This window comes from Myotis daubentonii, chromosome 8 (assembly GCF_963259705.1).
Source record: "Myotis daubentonii chromosome 8, mMyoDau2.1, whole genome shotgun sequence".
In the NCBI taxonomy this organism is placed as follows: Eukaryota; Metazoa; Chordata; class Mammalia; order Chiroptera; family Vespertilionidae; genus Myotis; species Myotis daubentonii.
Window position 1 is genome coordinate 89,540,260 of NC_081847.1, and position 24,549 is coordinate 89,564,808.

At 44.3% G+C, this 24,549-nt stretch overlaps 1 protein-coding gene across 1 annotated transcript in view; it reads right to left on the bottom strand.

Annotated features, from left to right (window-relative positions):
* ASXL3 (ASXL transcriptional regulator 3) overlaps positions 1-24,549 on the bottom strand; it is a 104,738-nt gene that overhangs the window by 16,191 nt on the left and 63,998 nt on the right. The gene's annotated exons all lie outside the window — the stretch shown is intronic.

Genomic DNA, 24,549 nt, shown 5'->3' on the forward strand with positions numbered 1-24,549 from the left:
ACCAAACCCATCTACCCCAAGGAGACCCTACGAGGTGTTTCCGTTATGGGCGGTGAGTAAAGTGAATGGGTGCAGTTTAATCAAAACAAGTTTTACGCCCTGGCCCGTTGGGTTAAGTCGTGTCGGCCTGGGGACCGAAGGGTCGCAGGTTCAACTCCCAGTCAAGGGCATGTACCCTGCTTGCAGGTTCTATCCCAGCCGTGGCAAACTACGGCCCGCGGGCCGGATCTGGCCCGTTTGAAATGAATAAAACTATTGAAAAAAAAGACCGTACCCTTTTATGTAATGATGTTTACTTTGAATTTATATTAGTTCACACAAACACTCCATCCATACTTTTGTTCCGGCCCTCCGGTCCAGTTTAAGAACCCATTGTGGCCCTCGAGTCAAAAAGTTTGCCCACCCCTGTTCTATCCCCAGCCCAGTTGGGGCGTGTGCAGGAGACAACCAATTGATCTCTCTCTCTCTCTCTCTCTCTCTCTCTCTCTCTGTCTGAATCTCTCCCCCCCCCCCTTTCACTCTCTCTAAAAATCAATGGAAAAATATCTTTGGGTGAGGAGTACAGTAAATAAATAATAAAATAAGTTTCCAGTGTTTATTCTAATATGCCTCAGATTGTACCAAATTAAACATCAACATATGTTTCTACCTTTAGATTAGGTTTTTTAAATGAAATTTTCTACAGTGTGTGAAAAATAAAGAAATCCGGTCCGATCCCTTGGATTCCTTTGCTGTCAGTGGTGTGTTCAATAAAAAGTTATGAAGTATATTAAAACAAGTACACCCACACTATCATACCTATCCCTGCACCCCTCCTTCTACTGTTATCACCTCTTTGGATACACACAAAATCGGATAGACAACAAAGATTAAAATATGTGCGACTTCACACTACTAGCCTTTTCCTCAAACACACTAACTTTTTTAAAAACACACTAACTTTTTAAAAACTCACGTATACAAGAGATTCAGGTAAATAGCACCAAACCGGATGCTTTTAACTTTCCAACTAGTTACTGTGTCTTCTCTGGGCATGGAGTCTGCTGGCTGACACAGGGGATTGAGCCTGTCTTGTCCCTGGCCAGCTTCGTATGAAGAGTGAAGATAAAACACATAAATAGTCGGCAATGCCAGCATGAGACAGGCGGGAAGAACTTAACGCCAGAGGTGACCCTGGTACAGGGTCTGGGGAGAGGACAGACTGAGACAGAGTGGGTTTGGGGGTACAGCATACAGTAGACGGACTGTCAGAGAGTGTGAGCCGTACTGTAGATGCCGGGCATCGTGGCCAGTCAGTAACTGGACTGTCTGAAGGTGTGAGGATGCTGTATGTAAGCCTGCTACTCCCAGGCCCTGCTCACAGTAGCTCCAATCCTATTTGCACAGATTTCCTCTTTCCCCCATGTGCACACATCATACATCCTCAACTCCAATTAGCCACTGTTACCTGGAAATACACTCAAAGGTTTCTTATCCCCGTTTCTGTTTGTCTGTGGCCTTCTCATACGCCATCTTTGCCCACAGACACATGAGCCCTATTTTAAAATTTAACTCAAATAATGCCTTCAGGAATGTGTCAGCTAAACCACCAAGCAGGAGCAGAGGAGAGCACTCAATCGAAAAGTAAATGCTATACTCGCTACTCTAAACTGGACCATGGCCAGTCAAATCCAGAAACAGTGACATCGTGGACAAATGTGAGACCTGCTGAAGGCTGCCAATCACATCTATAGCAAGGCACAGATCTGAGATCCTGTGATTCTTCATCTACAAAACATTCATCTGAGTTTCACTCTAAAGTTTCTTCATCTAAGAAACACTACAATATTGAATACCCCTGGGCAATTTCAGCACACTTTCATTCATTCATTCGCTGTTTACTTACTCAATTATTTCATCTGTGCTCAGCAGACACTAAGCCACTCATGGGAACCCATGTACTGGAGCCTGTGTGGGTGCTGGCAATGCAGGGGCAGTATGGATACGTTCTACATACAGCAGATGCTTCTGGTCTCTGTACATCCTCCCAGCCACTAAAGTCCAGCACAGCTGCACTGTACGGTTGTATTACAAGCCAGCATCCCACCTCTTGGTCTCACCACAGCCCCAAGACGTGAGTACATAAATGTCCCAGCCTTCCCATCTTCTGATTGGACAATTCTAGGATACTGTCCTGTGGAGCGCAGAATACACACTGAAGCAATGGATGGGGTGAAGGAGTGAAGGGGTGAAGGGGTGAAGGGGTGAAGGGGTGAAGGGGTGAAGGGGTGAGGAGATAAAGGCACTGGAAGAGTAGTTCAGGCCCGGTTGCCATGGCTCAGTGGCTGAGTGTCAACCTATGAACCAGGAGGTCACAGTTCGATTCCCGGTCAGGGCACATGCCCGGGTTGCTGGTTCAGTCCCCAGTATGGGGCGTGCAGGAGGCAGCCGATCAATGATTCTCTCTCATCATTAAAGTTTCTATCTCTCTCTCTGCTTCTCTGAAATCAGTAACAATATATTTTTTAAAAAGACTATTGCAGGAGACACTACCCACGCTCAGGCCGATGGTGGGAGATGGGGTGAATGAAAAAGGCAGCCGGGCTTGGTCAGAGGTGCGCAGGGGCTGTGATCAGGGATGGCTAGCAAACAGTAAGGATGAGGGAGAAGATACGCCTCCAGGGAGTCCGACGTTTCCTGTGAATATTGACTCCGAATATTTGTCCTTGTGGTTTGGGAATGACGAGTAAAAGCAACTCCACTTAGGAAGACTAACGAGGAAGAGGTATCCTTATCGCACGGATTCTAAATAGACTAGACGGTGGAAGGCACGTTCCCTCAAAAGGTAAAGGAGTTTGTTGCTGGGAAGTGCGTGTGTACAAGGAGGTGGAAAAGGTAGACTTGCTACACCTGGGGTTATGCATGTGCCGTGTACCCCTCTGTGGGCCATGCGAGGCCCAGCGTATCACAGGCACTCAGTAAATGTCTATCGCACCGCCCTTGCTCTCTGTAGTGAAAGATTTAAAACTTAACCCCAGGAGCTGAGGATCAGGGTTTTAGTTTTGTGCCTTCTGCCAGGCCAGGGACATGATTAGCTGTTAATTGAAATTTCCGCATTATTTTAAGACACAAAGAAATACCAGTTCCAGATTCGCTCTGACAGATTCTCAGGATTTGAGCACATGAAAAGGCAAAGGCAGTGTGACATAAACACATTCGAGAGAATACGGAAGCTAGCCCTGGAGGAAATGTGTGTCCTTTAAAACAGAGAAGTCGTATTAACCGCCGGAGCCCCAGCCTGTAAGGAGACAGCACAATTAAGCACGGGGGCTAAATTAGACTTAGGAAGTAAACGCCAATAAAGCTTTTAAAATACACTATTAATTTTATGGCCTTTAAGAAATACTGTCCGAGAGACATAACATTTTAATGAGCTGGAACAATAAACATTTCTGAAAGGGTTATTTATTTATTTATTTATTTATTGCTGAGCTATAAATTCTTGTTTTCCTGAATTACCCTTAATAGAAATGCACATTCTAAAACTCACCCCCCCCCCGCCCCGCCTCTCTCACTGCTAATAAAATGTCTCAGCTATTGATCAGTATGCCCCCTTTTCAATTAGGAGGAAATCTCTGATCATACCAATGGCTACAGAGGAGAATAAATATCAGCACAGGGAAACTTATTCAAGTAGAGATCCTTTTACAAAACTTTAAACTGTGGGTGAGTATATCATTTGCCTTTAGTATTGATTATATGAATATACATTTTATGGGATGAATGTCAGTGGAATTTAAGGGTTGAAAAGTGGCTATTTACATATCACCCAATGTTTAAAGTTCAATGAATGTGAATTCTGTATAAGAATATAACTACATTTGCCCTAACCGGTTTGGCTCAATGGATAGAGCGTCGGCCTGCGGACTGACGGGTCCCAGGTTCGATTCCGGTCAAGGGTGTGTACCTTGGTTGTGGGCACATCCCCAGTAGGTGGTGTGCAGGAGGCAGCTGATCGATGTTTCTCTCTCATCGATGTTTCTCTCTATTCCTCTCCCTTCCTCTCTGTAAAAAATCAATAAAATATATTTTTTTTAAAAAAAGAATATAACTACATTTGATAAAGTCCTTTAACCCTCTACCATATTCTTTATCACTTTGTTCCCTATCTTGGGTTTCTTGTGAGTGACTCAGAGTGCGAGGCAGGCAAGCTGCTTAGAGCAGTGGTTCTCAACCTTCTGGCCCTTTGAATACAGTTCCTCTGGTTGTGACCCAACCATAAAATTATTTTTGTGGCTACTTCATAACTGTAATGTTGCTACTGTTATGAATCATAATGTAAATATCTGATATGCAGGATGGTCTTAGGCGAAACTGTGAAAGGGGCCGTGACCCACAGGTTGAGAACCACTGGCTTAGGGGGATAGTGAGCGATGTGCTGGAGAGCGAGAAAGTGGCTGAATGGTAACGGGACGCCTAGTGTCCTAAGCAATTGGGGCTTCGTTCTGCAGACGGTGAGGAGCCCTTCACAGCGAAGCCAAGCCATGCTGAGAGGTTCCTGCTGAGTGTGTGCAGGTGAGCCGACTGTGGCTTTAGATACAGGGTTCAGAATGGGCCTCTCTAACGCTTGCCATTGATAAGGGACATTGGAGCAGACACCTGAACGAAGTGAGGAAGGGAAACACACAGCCCTGGCCCAGTTGGTTGGAGCATTGTCCCATACACCAAAGGTTGCAGGTTCGATTCCTGGTCAGGGCACATGCCTAGATTGTGGGTCCCATCCCCAGTTGGGGAACTTTTGGGAGGCAACTGATTGATGTTTCTCTCCCACATCAATGTTTCTCTCTTACCCCCTTCCTCTCGCTCTAAAATAAATTTTTTTTAAAAAAGCATACCCTCGGGTGAGGACTGAAATAAGAAGGGAGGCATCAGCCATCTGGGGAGGAGTGGGAGACGAGAAGGAAGGGATATAAATGCAGAGGCCCTCAGGCGGGCTGCAAGGAGCCCCTAAGAGCTGAGAAGACCTTGGAGAATGGGAGGAAAGGAGCGGAGGGGACAGATCATGCCAGGCCTTGGGGCCCAACGCAAAGACTGGCTTTTCTCCGGGTTCGCTGGGACGCTTGTGGAGGACTTGGGCCGGGAAACTGCAAAGATCTGACATTTCCGAGGGCTGGCTCTGCCTGCTGTGTGTAAAGACGACTCTGGAGCAGCTGTCTGAAAGCATAGCTGAGGGAGCCACACATGTGATTTTAATTTTTCCATAATCACACTGAAACAGTAAAAGAAACACGGGACATTAATTTATTTCTAAGTCAACTGATCCAAAATGTTGTTTCGGCATATAATCAGTATGAAATATTGTTGAGATAGTCTTCATTCTCTTTGTACACTAATTCTCCAATATCCAGTGTGTGTTTTTACAACACATCTCAATTCAGATCAACAGCCACTGGTGGCTAGTAGCTACTACATTGGACAACATAGTTTTAGGAGATAAAGACTTCCCAGGGACATGAATAAGTCGTTATTGTAAAACTCCAGGAAAATGACGATAGCACTATGGACTAGGGCAGTGATGGCGAACCTATGACATGCGTGTCAGAGGTGACACGTGAACTCATTTTTTTAGTTGATTTTTCTTTCTTAAATGGCATTTAAGTATATAAAATAAATATCAAAATATAAGTCTTTGTTTTACTATGGTTGCAAATATCAAAAAATGTCTATATGTGACACGGCACCAGAGTTAAGTTAGGGTTTTTCAAAATGCTGGCACGCCGAGCTCAAAAGGTTCGCCATCACTGGACTAGGGTGACAGCAGTATAGGGGGTGAGAAATACTTGGGTTCTGATTATATTCTGAAAGTTGAGCCAACAGGGCTTGATGACGGGTGGGATGTCTGATATGAGAGAAATAGAGCTGGCAAGATGGCACCAAAGACTTTTGGCAATTGAAGCAAAAGGGGATAACTGGGGATGGAAAGAGACTGTGCTTTGGGTGAGGGGTGCGCGGTGCAGTGTGAGGTGAGGTTTTGTTGAGGTGTACACTTGAAACCTGTATGGTTTTGTGAACCAATGTCACCCCAATAAAGTCAATAAAAATTATGAAATGGCTATTTCTTAAAGGAGAGGAGGAGGTTTGGTTTTGAACCAATTAAGGTTGAAATGTTTATTATAATTCCAAGTAGATATCTTAGATAAATCATTCTGTAGGTAGCACAGAGGATGCCCTGGACATAGGCAAGATGAGAGACAGGGACTCCTATCAAAAAGCATCAAGAAGCCCAGCTGGTGTGGCTCAGTGGTTGAATGTTGACCCGTGAACCAAGAGGTCACTGGTTCGATCCCCAGTGCAGGGGCAGGGGTGCAGAAGGCTGTGTATCATTGATGTTTCTTTCTCATCTATGTTTCTATCTCTCTATCTCTCTCCCTTACCCTCTCTCAAAAATCAATAAAAATATATTTTTTTAAAAAGCATCGAAGAAAGGCCAAGGAACAAATGATGGAAAGTTTGTTCAGGCAATGGGAGTAAAGATATATATCAGTCAAAAGAGGAACCAGCATCGATGGGGCTGAATGAGCATGTGTGTAAGTGGTGAATATGATAAAGGCATGAAAGACGATTCCTAGGAATAAGGCTTGTATAGCTGGGTAGACGCTGGTAGCAGACACCAGGACAGGAAAAGACACAAGGAGGAACCATGTTTTAGACAAAGAAATAGTAGTTTGTTTCTTTGCATATGCTAATTAGGGATCTCTGGAAGGCTATCACGTGAAGATGGTCTAATCAATAACCCAGACGAGGGCAAGCAGCTCCACAGTGATGATGGGACTGCACATGGAAGAACAGGAATTATTAGCGAAGAAAGTGTAACTGACAACGTGGATGTGGGTGATCACACACAGGAAGAATGACCTAAAGAGAGGATGACTTGAAGCAGAGCCTGGAGGAATGCCAGCATAGAAGGGATGGGCAGAAAAATCCATGCTGTTAGGAAGACTGAGCCAAAGCAATCAGAGGCAGGAAGAAAATCAGAGCAAAAAGCATCATAGATGCAAGGAAAGAATGTGTTTCAAGAAGGTGATCTGTATTGCCTACGTGCTAGTATCTCCAGCCGTGTAGAATTACTTAGGCCAACAGTCTGTGCAGTACACCATGTTAGCTGCTGTGTCCAACAAAAGCAATCAAAAGGGTCTTTCGAGCAAAGCCAACCTAGGCAGTAAGAGTCCAACCAGGAGCCGAACGCAACAGCAAAAGAGTAAGGAGCAGATGAACTACGTAAACTGTTATCACGTACCCTCTTATATTCTAATCCGAGGGTCTGAGCCATTTTATCCATAAGAAAAAATGTAATCCCATAAGCGTAAAGTGAGGCATAAAAATAATAGAGGATGGCTGAGAGTACCAGGAAGGGCGATAGGACCAACAATATCCTAAAGACAATCTGGCCAATACTTTTTGAATGCTGTTTCCAGTGTTGCAATCTATGATAATAAAAGCGTAATATGCTAATTAGATTAGATGTCCTTCTGGACATCATTCTGGACATCCTTCCGGATGAAGCTGGGCCAGAGGTAAGCCCGGGTCCCGGGGGCCAGAGGGAAGCCAGGGCGGGCAGCCAGGGGAAGGGAGGCCTACTCTTGCACAAATTTCGTGCATTGGGCCTCTAGTAAGAAAGACACTATTTCTCAAACTGGGCTTTGCAAAATAGGAATCTTAATAGGTGATTTTAATTTTAATGGGTAACCTACCCAAAAGGAAAACTGTCCGAAAACCCAATAAATATAACCAGTACTTGCTAAATATGGCCAAATGGTGTTTTGTTTTGTTTTGTTTTGTTTTTTGCTACATGTAATGCTAGAATTTGTTTTAAGCCCCAAAGAATATATTTATCATTCAGTATTCCCCAAATGTTTTAACCTTGTAACCCTCTGACAGGAAAATTATCACCATGTCATAGAACAAGAGACCGTCCGGGAAATGATGCATTCAGTGTTGTGAAAGCATTGTTGTCAGAAGCAGTCCAACGAGAAGAACTCAGCACCGTGGTCTGCACACGCTAGACACTAAATCCCTGCTGAATAAGTGACTGACAATCTCTAAGATCTGGATATAGAATAAAGTTCAAGCCATCGCAAAAACCAAATGTTCCAAATAAAGAAAACAGTAGCAACTTGTAAAGGGTGATGTAATAGCTTTGGTCTGCAAACGTAAATGGCCGTGGTCTCGAAGCCCACTCCCTGAAGCAACTGCTTGACTTCCCCTTTTAAAAACTGGATCAAAACCTACGTGTGTGTACGATCAGGGGCTGTCACTACTGAGTGGTAATAAAGACCAACTGGAATCATCAGGATGTTCACGAGGAAAGAAAGCTACACTATTTCCAAATTCTGCCCGTCTAATTAAAATATTACGCATGACATGAAGCTAAAGTGAACAAAAGGGAAATCTCATCATGGATGTTTCTCTCTCTCCCTCCCTCTCCTTTCCTCTCTGAAATCAATTAAAAAATATTTTTTTAAAAAAGGGAAATTCAGAGAGAAAATATCACCCAAAAAAGTCAATATTTTGCCATACAAGTGGAAGGCTTTTTGTGTCCTCGCTGTTATCATTGGGCTTCAAAGCTGCTTTTATAAAAAAGCCTCCCTTCCGAGCCAAGCTGATTTCTTCTTTTCCTCTCCTGTTGCTTCGGGGGACCACACCAGTGCAGCATCACCAGGAATGAAGTCCCGCCTGAGGACCGGGGAGCTCCCACTCAGAATGATGTCAGCCGCACTCCTTCCCTCGGATAGAGTTCTACCTCGGATAGAGTTCTACAGCCAGAGGAGTGGGCCGGAGGAGTACAGAGCAACACTGCGTTATTAAATGAGATCTGTGAGTATGTACATGGCAGAGGGTCTGAAAACCAAAGATTCTATGATAACATAATAACAACTAATCTTGCCCTGGCCAGCGTAGCTCAGTGGATTGAGCGTCATCCCATGCACCATAAGGTCACGGTTCTATTCCTGGCCAGAGCACATGCCCGGGTTGTGGGCTTGATCCCCAGTCGGGGGCGTGCAGGAAGCAACGGATAGATGTTTCTCTTTCACGTGGATATTTCTCTCCCTCTCCCTTCCTTTCTCTCTAAAACAAACACACAAAAATCAATAAAAACGTATTTTAAAATAATAGTCTTGTGGGAACTGAATACAGCCTTCTCATTAAAAAGATACATATGAACATCTATGTGTATAGCCATATATTCTTATCTATTTCTATCTATACATACATGTACATATACTAGTATGTCTGTGCATGCATGCACACACACAACACACACACACATACACATTTTCTCCTTCCTCTGGACACACCATTTGTAAGCCAGCGAACCGCTTGCTAAGACAGATGATGGTCTCCTTTGGAATGACTCTCTGGCACCTCCAGGAGAAGCCTTCTTCCTTCCACCAAGCGACCTGCTCAGGGCCACAGGTCTCAGAGGAGACGTTCCATTCGAGGGTGGAAGGCATGCCCTCACGCAAGATCTCCTGGCAAGCGATTTCTCCAACCTCAGTGAATGGGGGAGAAGAATTCGCTGGGAATATGAGAAAAATATTTTCTCTCAATTGCTGAAAAGAATTTCAGCATATACTATATGGGAAATCATACTTGAAGAATGTATATAATATTAGAAACATATTTTATTTAAAAAGATCATCTTGATATTGGTTCTGAAAAGGTTTCAATTATTGAACTTCATTTACTATAGTTACATGGGATTTCCCTTCATTGCTCTACAACGTTAAAAACCACAATCATTCCATAGTGATTTTAAGTCTACACTTTTACATTCTGCCTCCTTTCCTAAGAATCATCCTGCTTTCAAATTTCAAAGCTCTATTCAAAGTATCACAATGTCCCCGATGCTACAGCAGTCCTGCTCAGAAGACGTGTAGCCCGTGGTGAGATAGGTAATAACAACAAAATAAAGGCATCTAAAGGCGAAAGTAAAGGCATTGACAGATCAAGAGTTAATCAACTCCTCAAAATTAAAGAAGAATGCTTTGATATTTATGGCTCATCTTTTTCATTAAACGTTGTGGACAAGCCCTGGCCACATATTGGGACAATCTGATCGGCCTTGATGAGAAATGATTTTTTTTAATCCAAATGCATATAAATAAAAATTTGAACATGCTGACAATATGTGTATGTCTTAAAAGAGGATCTCTCTTATAATTTGCATTTTTATCAATGTTTCCTCTGGGGGAGGAATATAAAAAAAGCAAACTTTCTTTGTACCCAACCATGACACAGAAAACAAATGCTCTATTTAGTGCAAATCAAGCTCATGTTCTTGTACAGATGAAATAAGGGCATGTTACAATGTAGTAGGAGTCAATGAATCACTGTTTCCACTTGAAATACACTGAACAGCTGTGTTTAAGTGACTATTAGTCACTCGTGTCTTTAACAAATATTTCATAAGCATCTACTACGTGCCAAGAACTGTGAAGTGGACAGTTTCTGCTGCCACAAGAGCATAGCACCTAGCAAATGAGCGAAAGGGATGCTGTCCGTTATAATAGCACTAGAGGTCCAGTGCACGAAATTCGTGCACTCGGGGGCTGGGGGTCCCCTCAGCCCGGCCTGCACCCTCTTGCAGTCTGGGAGTCCTTTGGGGATGTCCGACTGACAGCTTAGGCCCGCTCCCAATGGGGAATGGGCCTAAGCTGGCAGTTGGACATCCTTAATGCTGCTGCGGAGAGGCTCCTGCCACCACCATTGCGCTCACCAGCTGTGGGCCAGGCTTCTGGCTGAGCAGCACTCTCCCTGTGGGAGTGCACTGTGCACCAGGGGGCAGCTCCTGCATTGAGCATCTGCCCCCTGGTGGTCAGTGCATGTCATAGGGACTGGTCGTTCTGCTATTTGGTCGATTTGCATATTAGCCTTTTATCATATAGGATAGGATGGTAAGTACCCGGAGAAGGAATAGAAGTGGTGAAGACCCTCCAGGCGGAGTGCCTAGCAGGCCTTCAATTCCCCTTTGTAGTCTGTTAATATCAATGTCTTTTCTCCTCTCCCAGTCACCCAGTGGCTCCCAACCATTTAACTGTTCAGTAATAGCTCTAATGCATAACTATAATAATAACTAAAGTCAATTTAATACCTACAGCCATGAAGGCAGGGCAGGCAGTGTTTTCACAGGATTTGGCCCCCCAGAATGTAGCTTTTCCATTCCACAGGCTTCCTTTATTAAGGTGTTTAGTCTTCCACTCAAAACCTTCATGTGCTCGGTGCTGGGAACACAACAACAACCAAACAGGAAAGAAACGGTGCCTGTCCTCTGAGGCCGTCCTGACAAACATGTAAGGACCCTGAAGGAGCAGGAACCAGCCCCCGGTGAGAACGCTCCAGTGTGCGCAGGAGGGGTGGTCTGAGGCGTTCACTCCAGGCAGAGATGCCCGTGAAGGAGGGGACGAGTGAGCCCTGGTGAGCAAAGAAGGGAATCCACCAAAACTGAAAAGGGAAAAGAAAACGCTTGTTGCCAGGGAAACGGGGGGAGAGTGTGGGAACCGAAGGAATATATAACACCAAGATTTGTTGTTGTTTGCCGGGAGCCGGTCCATCCTTGCTGTTTCAAGGGACCTGGCATATATGGCATATGGTTCTTAATATGTTTGCTCACCTTCTTGGCGCTGTGTTTTAACCAAGGTCACCTCTCCGAGAAAGGTTGAATCCCCAGGTAGGGATTTTCCCCTGAAGTTAGGGAGGGAATAAAACCCCTCAACTAAGTGCCAGGCGGGTAATTAATCCCTTTAACTACGAACAATCATGCTTAAACTACATAATCTTTTCTCCCTGGAATGGAGATAAGAAACGCCCTAACCTTTGTAATAGAGATTGATAGGATTGAATCAACTGGTATAAATACAGTTGTAACAAGACAGAAACACTCAGAACTTAGAACAGAATCAAGAAGACAGAACCTACACGGAGCCTAGAGACAGAAGAACTTCGCTGGAGAGAGCATGCCGGAGGATCCTGGACAGGGACTGGCCTTAGAGCCTAGAGACAGAGCCTAGCGGGAGAACATGGCAAGGGATCCTGGACTGAACCTGACTACAGAGATTGGCAGGAGAACCTGACTGGAACCTGGACACTGAACCTGACTGGAGAGCCTGGACAGAACCTGGCTGGAGAACCTAGCGAGGGAACATGGCTACAGAACCTCGCTGGAGATCCGAAGCAGAACCTCTCTGGAGATCCAGACCAGAACTTGGCTGGAGATCCTGGCTAGAGATCCTGGCTAGGCTGCTGATCAACTGAACACTATCTCCGTGTCCTTCCTTCTTCGCCGACTCCGTCTACACCTTTGGGGAACCCCTGGACCCGCTGGGGCTGGACCCCGGCATATGGCGCCCGAACAGGGACCCCTAGGTAAGCGCCCCGCACTCGGGACGGATCAGACTCCACCGTAGGAAGAGGGTGGATAGTCTTCGCCTACTCCGTCCACACCTTTGGGAACCCCTGGGACAGGATTCCCTTAGGTAAGCCCCCCCCCCCCTTGAAAACCCCCACACTCGGGACGGATAGGACTCCACCAGGGTGCTACAGACCCCCCTATAGAGGATAAATAGGGTAAGAAGGTGGATAGTACAGAACTTAGATTGAGAAGATGTGCCATACTGAGTCCAAAGAAAGAAGACTCTGTATTGATCTTTAGATTAAGAAGATGTGCCATACTGAGTCTAAAGAAAAAAAGACTCTGTATTGATCTTTTAAACATATATGCTTGCTAGCAGAGGAATTAAGGTTACTCCCAGTCAGACAGAACGTTTTATACAAGAAATACGTCCATGCTTTTCTGAGGAAGGAAAGGTGCTGGAAAGGTAAATGTAGAGGCATGGGAGAAGGTAGGCCCAAGGAGCCTTATCCTTAACCCCACTGCAGCCTTTCTACCCTGGGAAAGTGCAGGATTGGCAAGCTCTCCCTGGGATGATAGATCAGGACTCAGGTAATAGCAGAAAGCGCCAATCCTACTCTTAAAATGGATATAAGAGAGCATTTCAGGTTTTTCTTTTTAATGCCTGCTTTTAAAAAATAAAAAAGGGGGAATTTGCCGGGAGCCGGTCCATCCTTGCTGTTTCAAGGGACCTGGCATATATGGCATATGGTTCTTAATATGTTTGCTCACCTTCTTGGCGCTGTGTTTTAACCAAGGTCACCTCTCCGAGAAAGGTTGAATCCCCAGGTAGGGATTTTCCCCTGAAGTTAGGGAGGGAATAAAACCCCTCAACTAAGTGCCAGGCGGGTAATTAATCCCTTTAACTACGAACAATCATGCTTAAACTACATAATCTTTTCTCCCTGGAATGGAGATAAGAAACGCCCTAACCTTTGTAATAGAGATTGATAGGATTGAATCAACTGGTATAAATACAGTTGTAACAAGACAGAAACACTCAGAACTTAGAACAGAATCAAGAAGACAGAACCTACACGGAGCCTAGAGACAGAAGAACTTCGCTGGAGAGAGCATGCCGGAGGATCCTGGACAGGGACTGGCCTTAGAGCCTAGAGACAGAGCCTAGCGGGAGAACATGGCAAGGGATCCTGGACTGAACCTGACTACAGAGATTGGCAGGAGAACCTGACTGGAACCTGGACACTGAACCTGACTGGAGAGCCTGGACAGAACCTGGCTGGAGAACCTAGCGAGGGAACATGGCTACAGAACCTCGCTGGAGATCCGAAGCAGAACCTCTCTGGAGATCCAGACCAGAACTTGGCTGGAGATCCTGGCTAGAGATCCTGGCTAGGCTGCTGATCAACTGAACACTATCTCCGTGTCCTTCCTTCTTCGCCGACTCCGTCCACACCTTTGGGGACCCCTGGACCTGCTGGGGCAGGACCCCGGCAGTTGTTTGTGCCTTTTTACTTTTTAAAAAGTATATTTTTATTGATTTCTGAGAGGAAGAGGGAGGGAGAGACAGAAACATCAATGATGGGAGAGAATCACTGATCGGCTGCCTCCTGCATGCCCCGACCTGGGGATCAAGCCCACAATCCAGGCATGTGCCCTGACTGGGAATCGAACCGTGACCTCCTGGTTCATAGGTCGACGATCAACCACCGAGCCACACTGGCTGGGCAAGTGCCTTTTTACTTTTGTTAAATGAATATTCTTACCTGAGAAGGACCCTCCTCTCCATGCTTCAGGTTTATCATTTGTAAACTAAGAATAGCAAACTGCATATTTCATAGACCAGTGGTTCTCAACCTTGGCTGCACATTAGAATCACCTGGGAATCCTTTTAAAATCCTGATTTCTGGGCCTCATCCTCCGGAAATTCTGTTTCTTTGTTATGGGGTGGGGCCACAACATTAGTAACAAAGAAACGGAATTTCCGGAGGATGAGGCCCAGAAATCAGGATTTTAAAAAGATTCCCAGGTGATTCTAATGTGCAGCCAAGGTTGAGAACCACTGTCATAGACATTTCGTGAGAATTAAATCAGTAAATAGATGTAACGTGCTTTGAATAATGCTGATTTGGGGAAAGATCTCAAGAAGTTCAGTTATAGCAATAATCAGTTGTATTTGGTAGCCCGTGTGACAGACTCACCCTAGGGTGCCCCCAGTGAGTCCCACTTTCTTTTTTTTTTTTTTAAATATATTTTATTGATTTTTTACAGAGAAGAAGGGAGAGGGATAGAAAGTCAGAAACATTGATGAGAGAGATCGATCAGCTGCCTCCTGCACATCCCCAGACCAACGTACATGCCCTTGACCGGAATCGAACCCGGGACCCTTGAGTCCGCAGGCCTGCCGGGAGCCGGACGCTCTATCCACTGAGCCAAACCGGTTCGGCGTGAGTCCCACTTTCACACAGCCCCCCTTCCCTGGAACGTGGAGAGCCCGGGACTTGTTTCTGACCCACGGGACCTGGAAGGGTGACACTGTCACTCTCGATCATGTGATGAAAGACTCCATCGTAACCCAAGGAGGCGGAAGCACCCTCACACTGGCCTTGCGGACACGCCAAACCATGCTGTGCCTTTGTCTGTGGCCCCGAGAGCGGAGGGCATCCGCCCCACAGCGGGCAGGAAGTCCTAGTAAAACCGGCCAGCGATCTGCATGAACTTGGAGGAGGCCCCCGGCTGCCCGTGAATCCGCCCAGGCCCAGACTCAGCCTGAGGAGATCGGAACAGAGTACTCACCACGGGGCTGTACGCTAACACACACGTGCTCCCTGAGCCTCTAACGTGTGGGGGCGTGTTACACAGCACAGAGAACGAACACAGGGCGGGGGGAAGCCCGTTGGATTGCTGCTGCTTTGTCAGAGAGGGGACACTCTCGGTTGACAGGTGTGTCAATCCCTTTCACTCTCCCTTAAAATTAATGGGAAAAAATATCCTCGGGTGAGGATTAAAACAAAACAAAACAAAACAACGTTAGAAATACTGAATGTAAAGACTCTCATACACCCCCCAGCGAGGAGTGGGATTTTAGAAGATGAACACAGTGGCCCTGACCACGACTGCGGAGCTGGTGATCTCTTAAATCCCGGGACTCTCCGCCGTGTCCTCCTCAGTTTACCCACCTGAGCAGAGGCCGTGGCGTCTCAGCAGCAGCGCTGGGAAGGGGCTGCCTGCTTTGGGACAGGGATCGGAGCTGGAGGGGCAGGTGGGGGCAGGCTTGGCTGCCCTTGTGCTGGCTGGTCACGTGACCCGCCCTGTCTGAGAGCAGCCCTTAGCCACCTGAGCCGAACCAGCCCTGCTCCCAGGCCCTGGCTGTCTGCCCGGGATCAGGGCCGGAGACGAAGCTGCCGCAGAGCAGAGCAACATCCTAGGACAAAAAGATCAGTGAATCACCCCCTCGCGGTCTCAGGGAGCGGTAAGGTCTGAACTACCCACCGTCAAAGAGAGGCCCCAGGACCACACGGGAAAGGAAGAGGGAGGCGGCGCCTGGCAAACCCCCCCTCTCCTCCTGTAACTCCTAAAGGCTTGTTTTCCCCCTCAGATCTCTAGTTTGTGCAACCTGACCAGGGCCAACTAGGAAGTAGTACACTGAGTAATCTTCAAACACGGTCCACGGTGAAGAGAGAGCAAAGTTTGCAGGAGAAAGAAATTCCAGTTGCCAAAGGAAAGCCAAAGGCCACGGGAAGGTTGAAGGTCAATAGGACAGCAGCACCCGCACGGGCGGAGGTTCACAGGGGTCAAACTCCACACCAGGGGAGCCCCCCAGATCCCACGGACACCCAGCATCTCGGACAAAGTGCCGAGACCACAGCTCTCCTGTCCTTAGTGATGAGAATGCCATCCTCTCCCGACCTGGGAAATAAGATGTCACAGATCAGCACCCGCCAGGCCAGCCTTGGCTGCTCTGCTTCCCCCACTCCCCCAGCACACGGTCCGACAGTCATCCAGGAGGTGTTCCAGGGAAATAAAACTTCTATGATCGCTTCAGTTTGAGAAACATTGTTTACAGTGAGTTCAACAATTTTCCTCCCTAGCGAGCTTTGGGGCCTTTATCATGCAAATGAGAGCAACATCCCTCCGCTCCCAGGAGCACCAAGCAGGGCTCTCCATAGCATGTCCCCTGGGAAGTGTGTTCTGTGCTTCATGTCCTATAGGAAATGCCTCCTCACAGGGTTGGGACCACATGGGCGCACCCCAGAAGCACAGGGCGAAACTCTACCACTCTGTCCCTGAATGAAGGCCTTTGTAAATTCCAATTGTTAAAAAAAATATATTCTTAGTGATTTCAGAGAGGAAGGGAGAGGGAGAAAGAGATAGAAACATCAATGATGAGAGAGAAATCACTGATCGGCTGCCTCCTGCACACCCCCTACTGGGGATCGAGCCCGAAACCCTGGCATGTGCCCTGACGGGGAATCGAAACGTGACTTCCTGGTTCACAGGTTGAAGCTCAACCACTGAGCCACACCACCCGGGCTGTAAATTCTAATTTAATGAATTCTCCACCTGCTGTCAGAGGCCAGAACACGAAATGGCCTTTGTGATCTGTGTCCTGGCCATTCTTACAAAACTGCCATTGGAACATCATTCAGATACTGTCTGGTTCTTCCCACACATGAATTCATGATTCCTTAAAAAAAACATAACAAACAATGAGGCCTGTGTGACTTCTTGTGTTTGACTGTTGCCTTTGATCTCAGGAATCTTTGAAATAAGTTGTGTCCTCAACCTCAGGCCCTTTACTCGGGGTGGGTTTTGATATAATGACCACATTCTCTCTTTTCTCTTTATTGGCTGCTAAGTATCTCTTACCTATATCTCAAAATCTTAATTTTTTTAATCATATGTATTGGCCTGCTGCTTCTTAAATATAAAGAGATCATAAAAAATAAAATCAGCTTTAAGATCCTTGGTTTTCCTGTAAATATTTGATAAATAGGAAAAAATATTGTTTGTGCTGAAGCTAAAGAAAAAATAGACACATCATTGCTAATGAAAAAAATATTACTCATGCAAAGAGGATGTCTGAGGTGTTAATCAATGTATTTTTGAAAATTACAAGTCCACACTGGCCCGCTCCCTACAGCAAACTCACTCTTCCTCCAGTGACTGCCTGAGGGGTAGCAGGAGGCTAACCTGAATGTGATGAAATGTCCAAATGGCATTTAGCAAAGCTGACGTGGAAGCAGAGATGACGCTGGGACGGAACGTGAGGCCGTGTCTCTAAGATGCCAGCGCGCATGGCAGACCGGGACGTGCCAGGTTGGCTTTGGAGCGGGAGGAATGGGTTTGCTGAGTTTTAAAGAGAACTTGCTGGTTCAGGAGCAGGAAAAAGAAAGAAAACCCCAGAGAACACAGTGAGAGTGGGTAGTCCCAGGAAGGTCATGTAGACTCGGAATTTCAACTAAAAACATACATGTGTTAGGTAGCAAGGTCTCCAACACAGCACTCCGCCCAGAGTGGGCACCAGGCAGTGCTCCGCTGGGAAGCAGAAATGAAATAGAGCAGCGACATTCAACCTTTTTCTTCTCATGGCACATAAACTAACTGCTAAAGTTCTGCGGCACACCAATATGACCAAAAAAAAAAAAAAGTGTAATTTTGATTCATTCACACCGAACAGTGGTTGTTGTGCTGGCTGTTGTCATTTTGTTATTGGACAGTTGAAGGGAAAAGAGGTCGGTGCCCCTGACTACACAGTCAGGTACTGCATGTTTTAACAATTCTTGTGGCTCACTAGTGTGTCGCGGCACACCAGCTGAAAATTGCTGAAATACAATGAGACACCGAACCTCACTTGACCTTCATGCCCATTGCCCTGAGTCACTTACTGTTGGGGAGGCAGTGAGGGAAGAGGGGGAGCTAATTCCACGTGGAAGCACCTCCACCTTCATTCACTCTATTTGAAAGCATCACACCCAACTAGTCCCCAGTGAAGTAACTTGACCAATGGTAGATTTTAACTAAGCTAATCATCAAACAATGGACGAGGGGCTTGGAAGGTCCCTACCAAGACATGGAGTCAGCACTAATAAGCAAATGTAATGAACAGAAATACAGCGAAGCTGGCGTCGGCCCTTCTAGTAGGAATTCACCAGGAGCCACATGGATAGAAGGACCAGGATGAGGAGCCTGGGGGACCCGGGGGGGGGGGGGGGAGGAAGGGGACGGAGATGTATACACCAGGGGTCTAAAAACACCATCAACTCAGGAAATGAGCTGTGGTCAAAAGCTGAGTTGGAGGAAACTTGGACGGAATAAAAAGGATGCTTGCTTCCCGGGGGAAATATGGGAGCAATAAGAGAGATCCTTGGCCCGAGTTGGAGTTAGAAGAAACCATATGTCGCTGGGCAAGTGACTGCAGCCAGATGAAACTCATTTAAAAGGTCCGTAAAACCAAGTGATTAAAATAGAAGGTCTCTAATGTTTCTTCCAGATCCAAGGGCCTCTGACACAGGTAGGAGCAAAGGGGAGGGAGATGGCAGTGATCCCATGAAAAAGCTGAAAGATCAAGCCCCAAAGAGCGCCACCTAATGACAACAGGGGGAAGCAGAGTTAGGATGAAAGTGGGCGCTGACAGGAGCGATCAGCGTGAGTCCCTGAGCCAGTGGCCACCTGCATTGAAGGCAACCTGTCCTTGAAAGTGGCTGCTCTAAACACAGGAATGACACTGCAGAGATGTAAAGGGCTGGCGTGCGTGTGCGTGTGAGAGCGTGGGTACCATGAAGACCCGAAGCAGCAAGGGAGTGGGGGGGAGGACTACCAGGGGAAACCTTTCTCCAGGTTGTGGACTCAATCCCTAGTAGGGGGCGTGCAGGAGGCAGCCGGGCAATGATTCTCTCTCCCCTCCCTTCTTCTCTGAAATCAATAAGAATACATATATTTTTAAATGTACGTGTGTGAGCCCATAACTTGAGCATGTGCCCTGACTGGGAATTGAACGGGTAACCCCTGATTAATGAGTCTACACTCAACCACTGAGCCACAACAGCCGGACAAACCCTATTTTTAAATACATTCGCTTTCTGTCATTCATAGAGGGTAAATATCTAAAGCAAATATCTTGCAATAAAGTGGAAAACACAGAGCTGAAGTCATACTCTATGATTAACCACTATGAACAAATACACTTTAAAAATATAAGAATTTTACACAAATAGCAACTGTAGAATCAATACTAAATCCCAAATTTTTGCCAAAACAACATGATCTATTTTCCCTTTAATTCTATTCTCATCTTAGCAAGCAAATAATGTCCAAAGAATAACCTACTGTCCGTACACCAGAAAGTGCAGGAGCGTGCGAAGCTAATTAACGTCAGATAGTATAAAGATGCGAGAAAATGAGGATTGCATATTTCATGACTGCACTGCTGTTTCTCCAGCAGCTGCAGGAGCGGGTAGAATTTTAATCTTTCTGACAGAAGTTTTGTGCTGCTCAATGATATACAAGTGGCTGCACCAACAATCTGTGAATGTGGGACCCCGAGAGGAACTCTCAGGGAAGCCACCCTGTAAAGCGTGGCCCTGCCTCTAAGGGGACACCCCGGGCCCCCCAGCACAGGCTGATCCAATCCCACCATATGCTCTCAGCCGCAGGATCCCTCCGACCCGAGTGCAAACAATCACTTCCAACAACCGCATTTTATTCACGTGACAAAGGGAATGAATGGCTTTGAAGATTCCAAGCTGTTTAAAGATCAGTTACCAATGACACAATTCATTATCATAATAACTGAAAAATGTGCCCATCCAATTAAATAATAACCATATCCTGACAAGTTAACAATTAGTTCATTGGGGAGTTCAGAGAGTCCATAATAGGTTCTTACCTCATAATCGGCAATTACATCAATACTGAATAAAATTAGGGAAGGGGAGCCAAACTCAATTCTGGAAGAAAACCATGTATATTTTCAAAGCCAGTGGAAGCATATGGCACAAGATCAAATAAAAAATTAAATGGGAAGAATATTCATCAAATTTGCATATAAAGAGCAAACGTGAAAGCTATCGACATTAGAAATAAATAAAAAGAGATCTATTTTACCAAAAGGAATAGAGAAATTATGGCAATAAAATAAATTCAAACATCTGTTTACAAAATAAGATGTAATTTAGTTAATTTAGAAATCAATCCAAGAAAAACCATGATTGTTACAGTCATTCTAAAATGACAAAACTGCTCTGTTGGGCTAAAATACAAAAAACTAAACAGAAAATCTAAATAAAATAATAAAGCTGAAAAAGTGAAAAAAAGTAAGGATATCTTAAAACATTAGTGAAAATAATACTTATATGCCTAAACAACAATGATTTATATATACATTTATTTTATCATCAATTTAAAAACATATTTTATAAAATCAAAGCTAGGTAAAATATTTCTTTTCCAAAAACAATCAAACAAAATTTCCTAAACATTCAATAAAGAAATATTATCAAGAGTTTACTATGGTCAGGTAAACTGCAAATCCATATAGCTCATCATATGGTTAAAGGCAATAATTTAATACACACACTTTTCATGTTTGAAAAAAACAAAAGAGAAAATAAATTTTAAAAAATATTCACCAATTGATTAATGTCTAAATAATTAGGGGATTCAAAATTAGATAATCAAATCAAGGACAAAGATTCAAGGAAAATAGTGGTTGGATCAATACTATTTAGAAAGAATACAGAGACATATGTCTTTAACAATTAAACTAATGGGGTGTCTAAACATATATTCAGAGGCTCCCAGGCATCCCTTCCTCTAACCACAATCAAGTGGAAGAGAAAACTAAAAAAATTAAGTTAATTATGAACAACTCTGTCTAGACAATACTTTTTTTCCAATTATGGTTGCAATTTTTGAATCTGAAACTAATGCTGATAGCGTTTCCTAACTGACTTTTAATGAGTGACCAATGAAACAAGGTACAAGTAGCAGAAAAAAAAACCCAAAACGTTTGTCCACGATTCCATTTTTAAGTCAGGACACATGGGCTAGGGGTAGCTGTGGGAGCATAGGTGATCAGGAAGCAGTGTTGAGAAGGAAGAGGTGATCAGGAAACCGTGGTGAGAAGGAAGAGGTGATCAGGAAGCAGTGGTGAGAAGGAAGAGAAAGATAACTCTAGTTGCCGAAGAGATTGGCCATTGCAGAGGCAAATTATGGGGAGAGTAGGGTTTTTTTTTAAACAATGTTTATAACTTTTTATTGAACATATATAGAAAGTGAATAAATTACAAGTACAGAGCTTGATTAATTTTCACAAACTGAACACTCCCATGTTATCAGCATCCAGATTAAGAAGTGGAACATTGCCTGGCTAGTGTGGCTCAGTGGTTGAACATCAACCTATGAACCAGGAGATCATTGCTCTCGATTCCCTGTCAGGGCATATGCTTGGGTTGGCGGGCTCCATCCCCAGTAGGGGTTGTGCAGGAGGCAGCCGATCAATGATTCTATTTCATCAATGATGTTTCTATCTCTCTCTCCCTCTCTGAAATCATTATCTATCTATCTACCTATCTATCTATCTATCTATCTATCTATCTATCTATCTCCCTCCCTCCCTCCCTCCTTCCCTAAGAGAAGGAAACAGAGCAGTGACATCACTCAGAAGTGCCAGGCACTAATTCCCAAGGATAATATAATGCCACAGATGAGTCCTGCCTGTCTTCGACCTCCATAGAGAAAACATTAGACAGTACATATACTTTTGTATTGGGCACGTCGGCTCAACTTGTTTGTAAGATTCATCAACACTGTTGTATATGGAGGTGCTTTGTTCAGTCTCACTGTGTTAAACTCAAACACTGGAACACTACACAATTTATCTATCTGTTCTGCTGTTCATGGGCATTGTAGTAGTTTCCACATTTTGAATCTTATGGCTATATGAACAGTATGGCTATAAACATTGCTGCTCATGCCTTTTGGTACGGCATTGAGTATAAACATAGAAATTTAAATGCTGGGTCAACTTTAATAAATATTGTCAGATCATTTTTCAGAGTAGCCGCACACTCCCACCAAAGCACGAGTTCCAGCTTCCCTTCCTAACCAGCATTTGTTATTGTGCATATATGTATATATGTATGTGTATATACTAGTATACACATGTTTTTAATTTTTTTATGTCTGGTTGCATTTGTGTTTACTCGATGACCAGTGAGGCTGACCACCTTTTCATATGTTTATTGGCCATTTCCATAACAGGTATTTTGAAGCGCCAACTCAAGTTTTTCCCCCCCAAATTGATAAAAGTTATTAGCATTAATAAATAAATTTAGCAAAGCTGTTGCGTCGCAATCCAGAAAAACCAATGTTATCACTAAATATCAGCGCCAAACAGAAAATAAATTTTAGAAAGGTACTATATACATTAGTGTGAATGATACGGTAATACTCTGGGAGAAGTAAATCCAAATGAAAGATGCGTGAGACCCTCCACACCAGTGATCTCAGCCTCGCAGCCTGGAGAGATCTGTCCGGCCAGGCACAGTTAACAATATCTAGAGCAGGGTTCTCAACCTGTGGGTCCCGACTCCTTTGGAGGTCGAACGACCCTTTCACAGGGGTCACCTAAGACCATCGGAAAACACATATATAATTACATATTGTTTTTGTGATTAATCACTATGCTTTAATTATGTTCAATTTGAAACGATGAAATTGGGGGTCCCCACAACATGAGGAGCTGTATTAAAGGGTCGCGGCGTTAGGAAGGCTGAGAACCACTGATCTAGAGAGTGCTCTCAATTGTTAGGAGGGAGGAATGGGGTCTTACTGAGGACTTGTGGGCAGAGGCCAGATGTGCTGGCAAATGTCCTGTCATGCATGTGACAGGCCTCCCCAGCCCACTCCCCACCCACAGAGGATGACTCAGCACAGGGACCCTGCCGAACACCGAAAACTACAAAACGCCTCAGAAATTAAAGACCTCAGTAAAAGAAGGGATGGGGCAGACCATGCTTACGGATGGGAAGGCGTACTACGGTTAGACGTGAGCAGGAAATGAGGGCATTCTTTGGGGTGAGACGTCTGTTCATTGTCTTGACCTCAGGACTGGTTTGGTGCACGTATTTGTATGTCAAAATGTATCAACTTACACACTTTCAATGTGTGCAGTATATTTTATGTCAACTATACTTCAATGGAGCTGTTAATTTTTTTTAACTCTTAAAAACCAAAATTAATAAAAATGACTGAAATTAAAAGAAGTTCTACATCTACTAAGAATATTGAATCTGCAATTAAAAGCTTTCCACATAGAGATCTGCAGGCCTAGAAAACGTTACAAGTGAATCTTTCCATTTTGAAAAAGCAAGAATCTTATACAAATTTCCCCACCAAACAGAACATTTACTAAGTGATTTTCAGAGGTCAGCATTACTGTTACTAAGCAAAACCTGACAAATCATTATCAGAAAGGAATATGATAGGCCAAGTTCTCCCTCTATCATAAATGTAAAAATCCTAAGCAAAATATTAGCAAATTGCCTTTTATATGTATGTGTGTTTTGTTTATTCCAGAAATATACAGCTTCTTTAAAATCTGAAAAGAAATTGGTCATTAACCACTTGAATATAATAAAGGAGAAAACAATCATCTTAATAGATGCAGAATATATAATTTGCGATTAAAACTCAGAAAACTAGAAAACGTATAAAACGTCCTTAATATGATAAAAAGCTTCTATTTTAAAAAAATCTACATTTAAGCTTCCTGCATATACTAGTAAATGAAACAATACAATCTTTATCCCTGAGATTGAAAACAAGATACAGATGGAAGCTATTACCACTTCTATTCAAAACTGTACTGAAGATATTATGCAGTGAAATCATGTAATAAAGATATCAACATTTTAAAAGAATAAACAAAGCTGTAATTGTTACAAACAATATAATTGTATATGCAGAGAATCCAAAAGAAACTATACACTTTACAATTAATAGGTGAATTAGCACGTTCACTGGGTAAAATCAATATACAAAAATGTATTTCTATATCATCAACAAAAAATAGAAATAATTTAGAATAGCAGCAAAAATGAGCAAATATGTAGGAACAAATCTATTAAAAGATGTGTAAGAGCTTACCTAAGGAAACT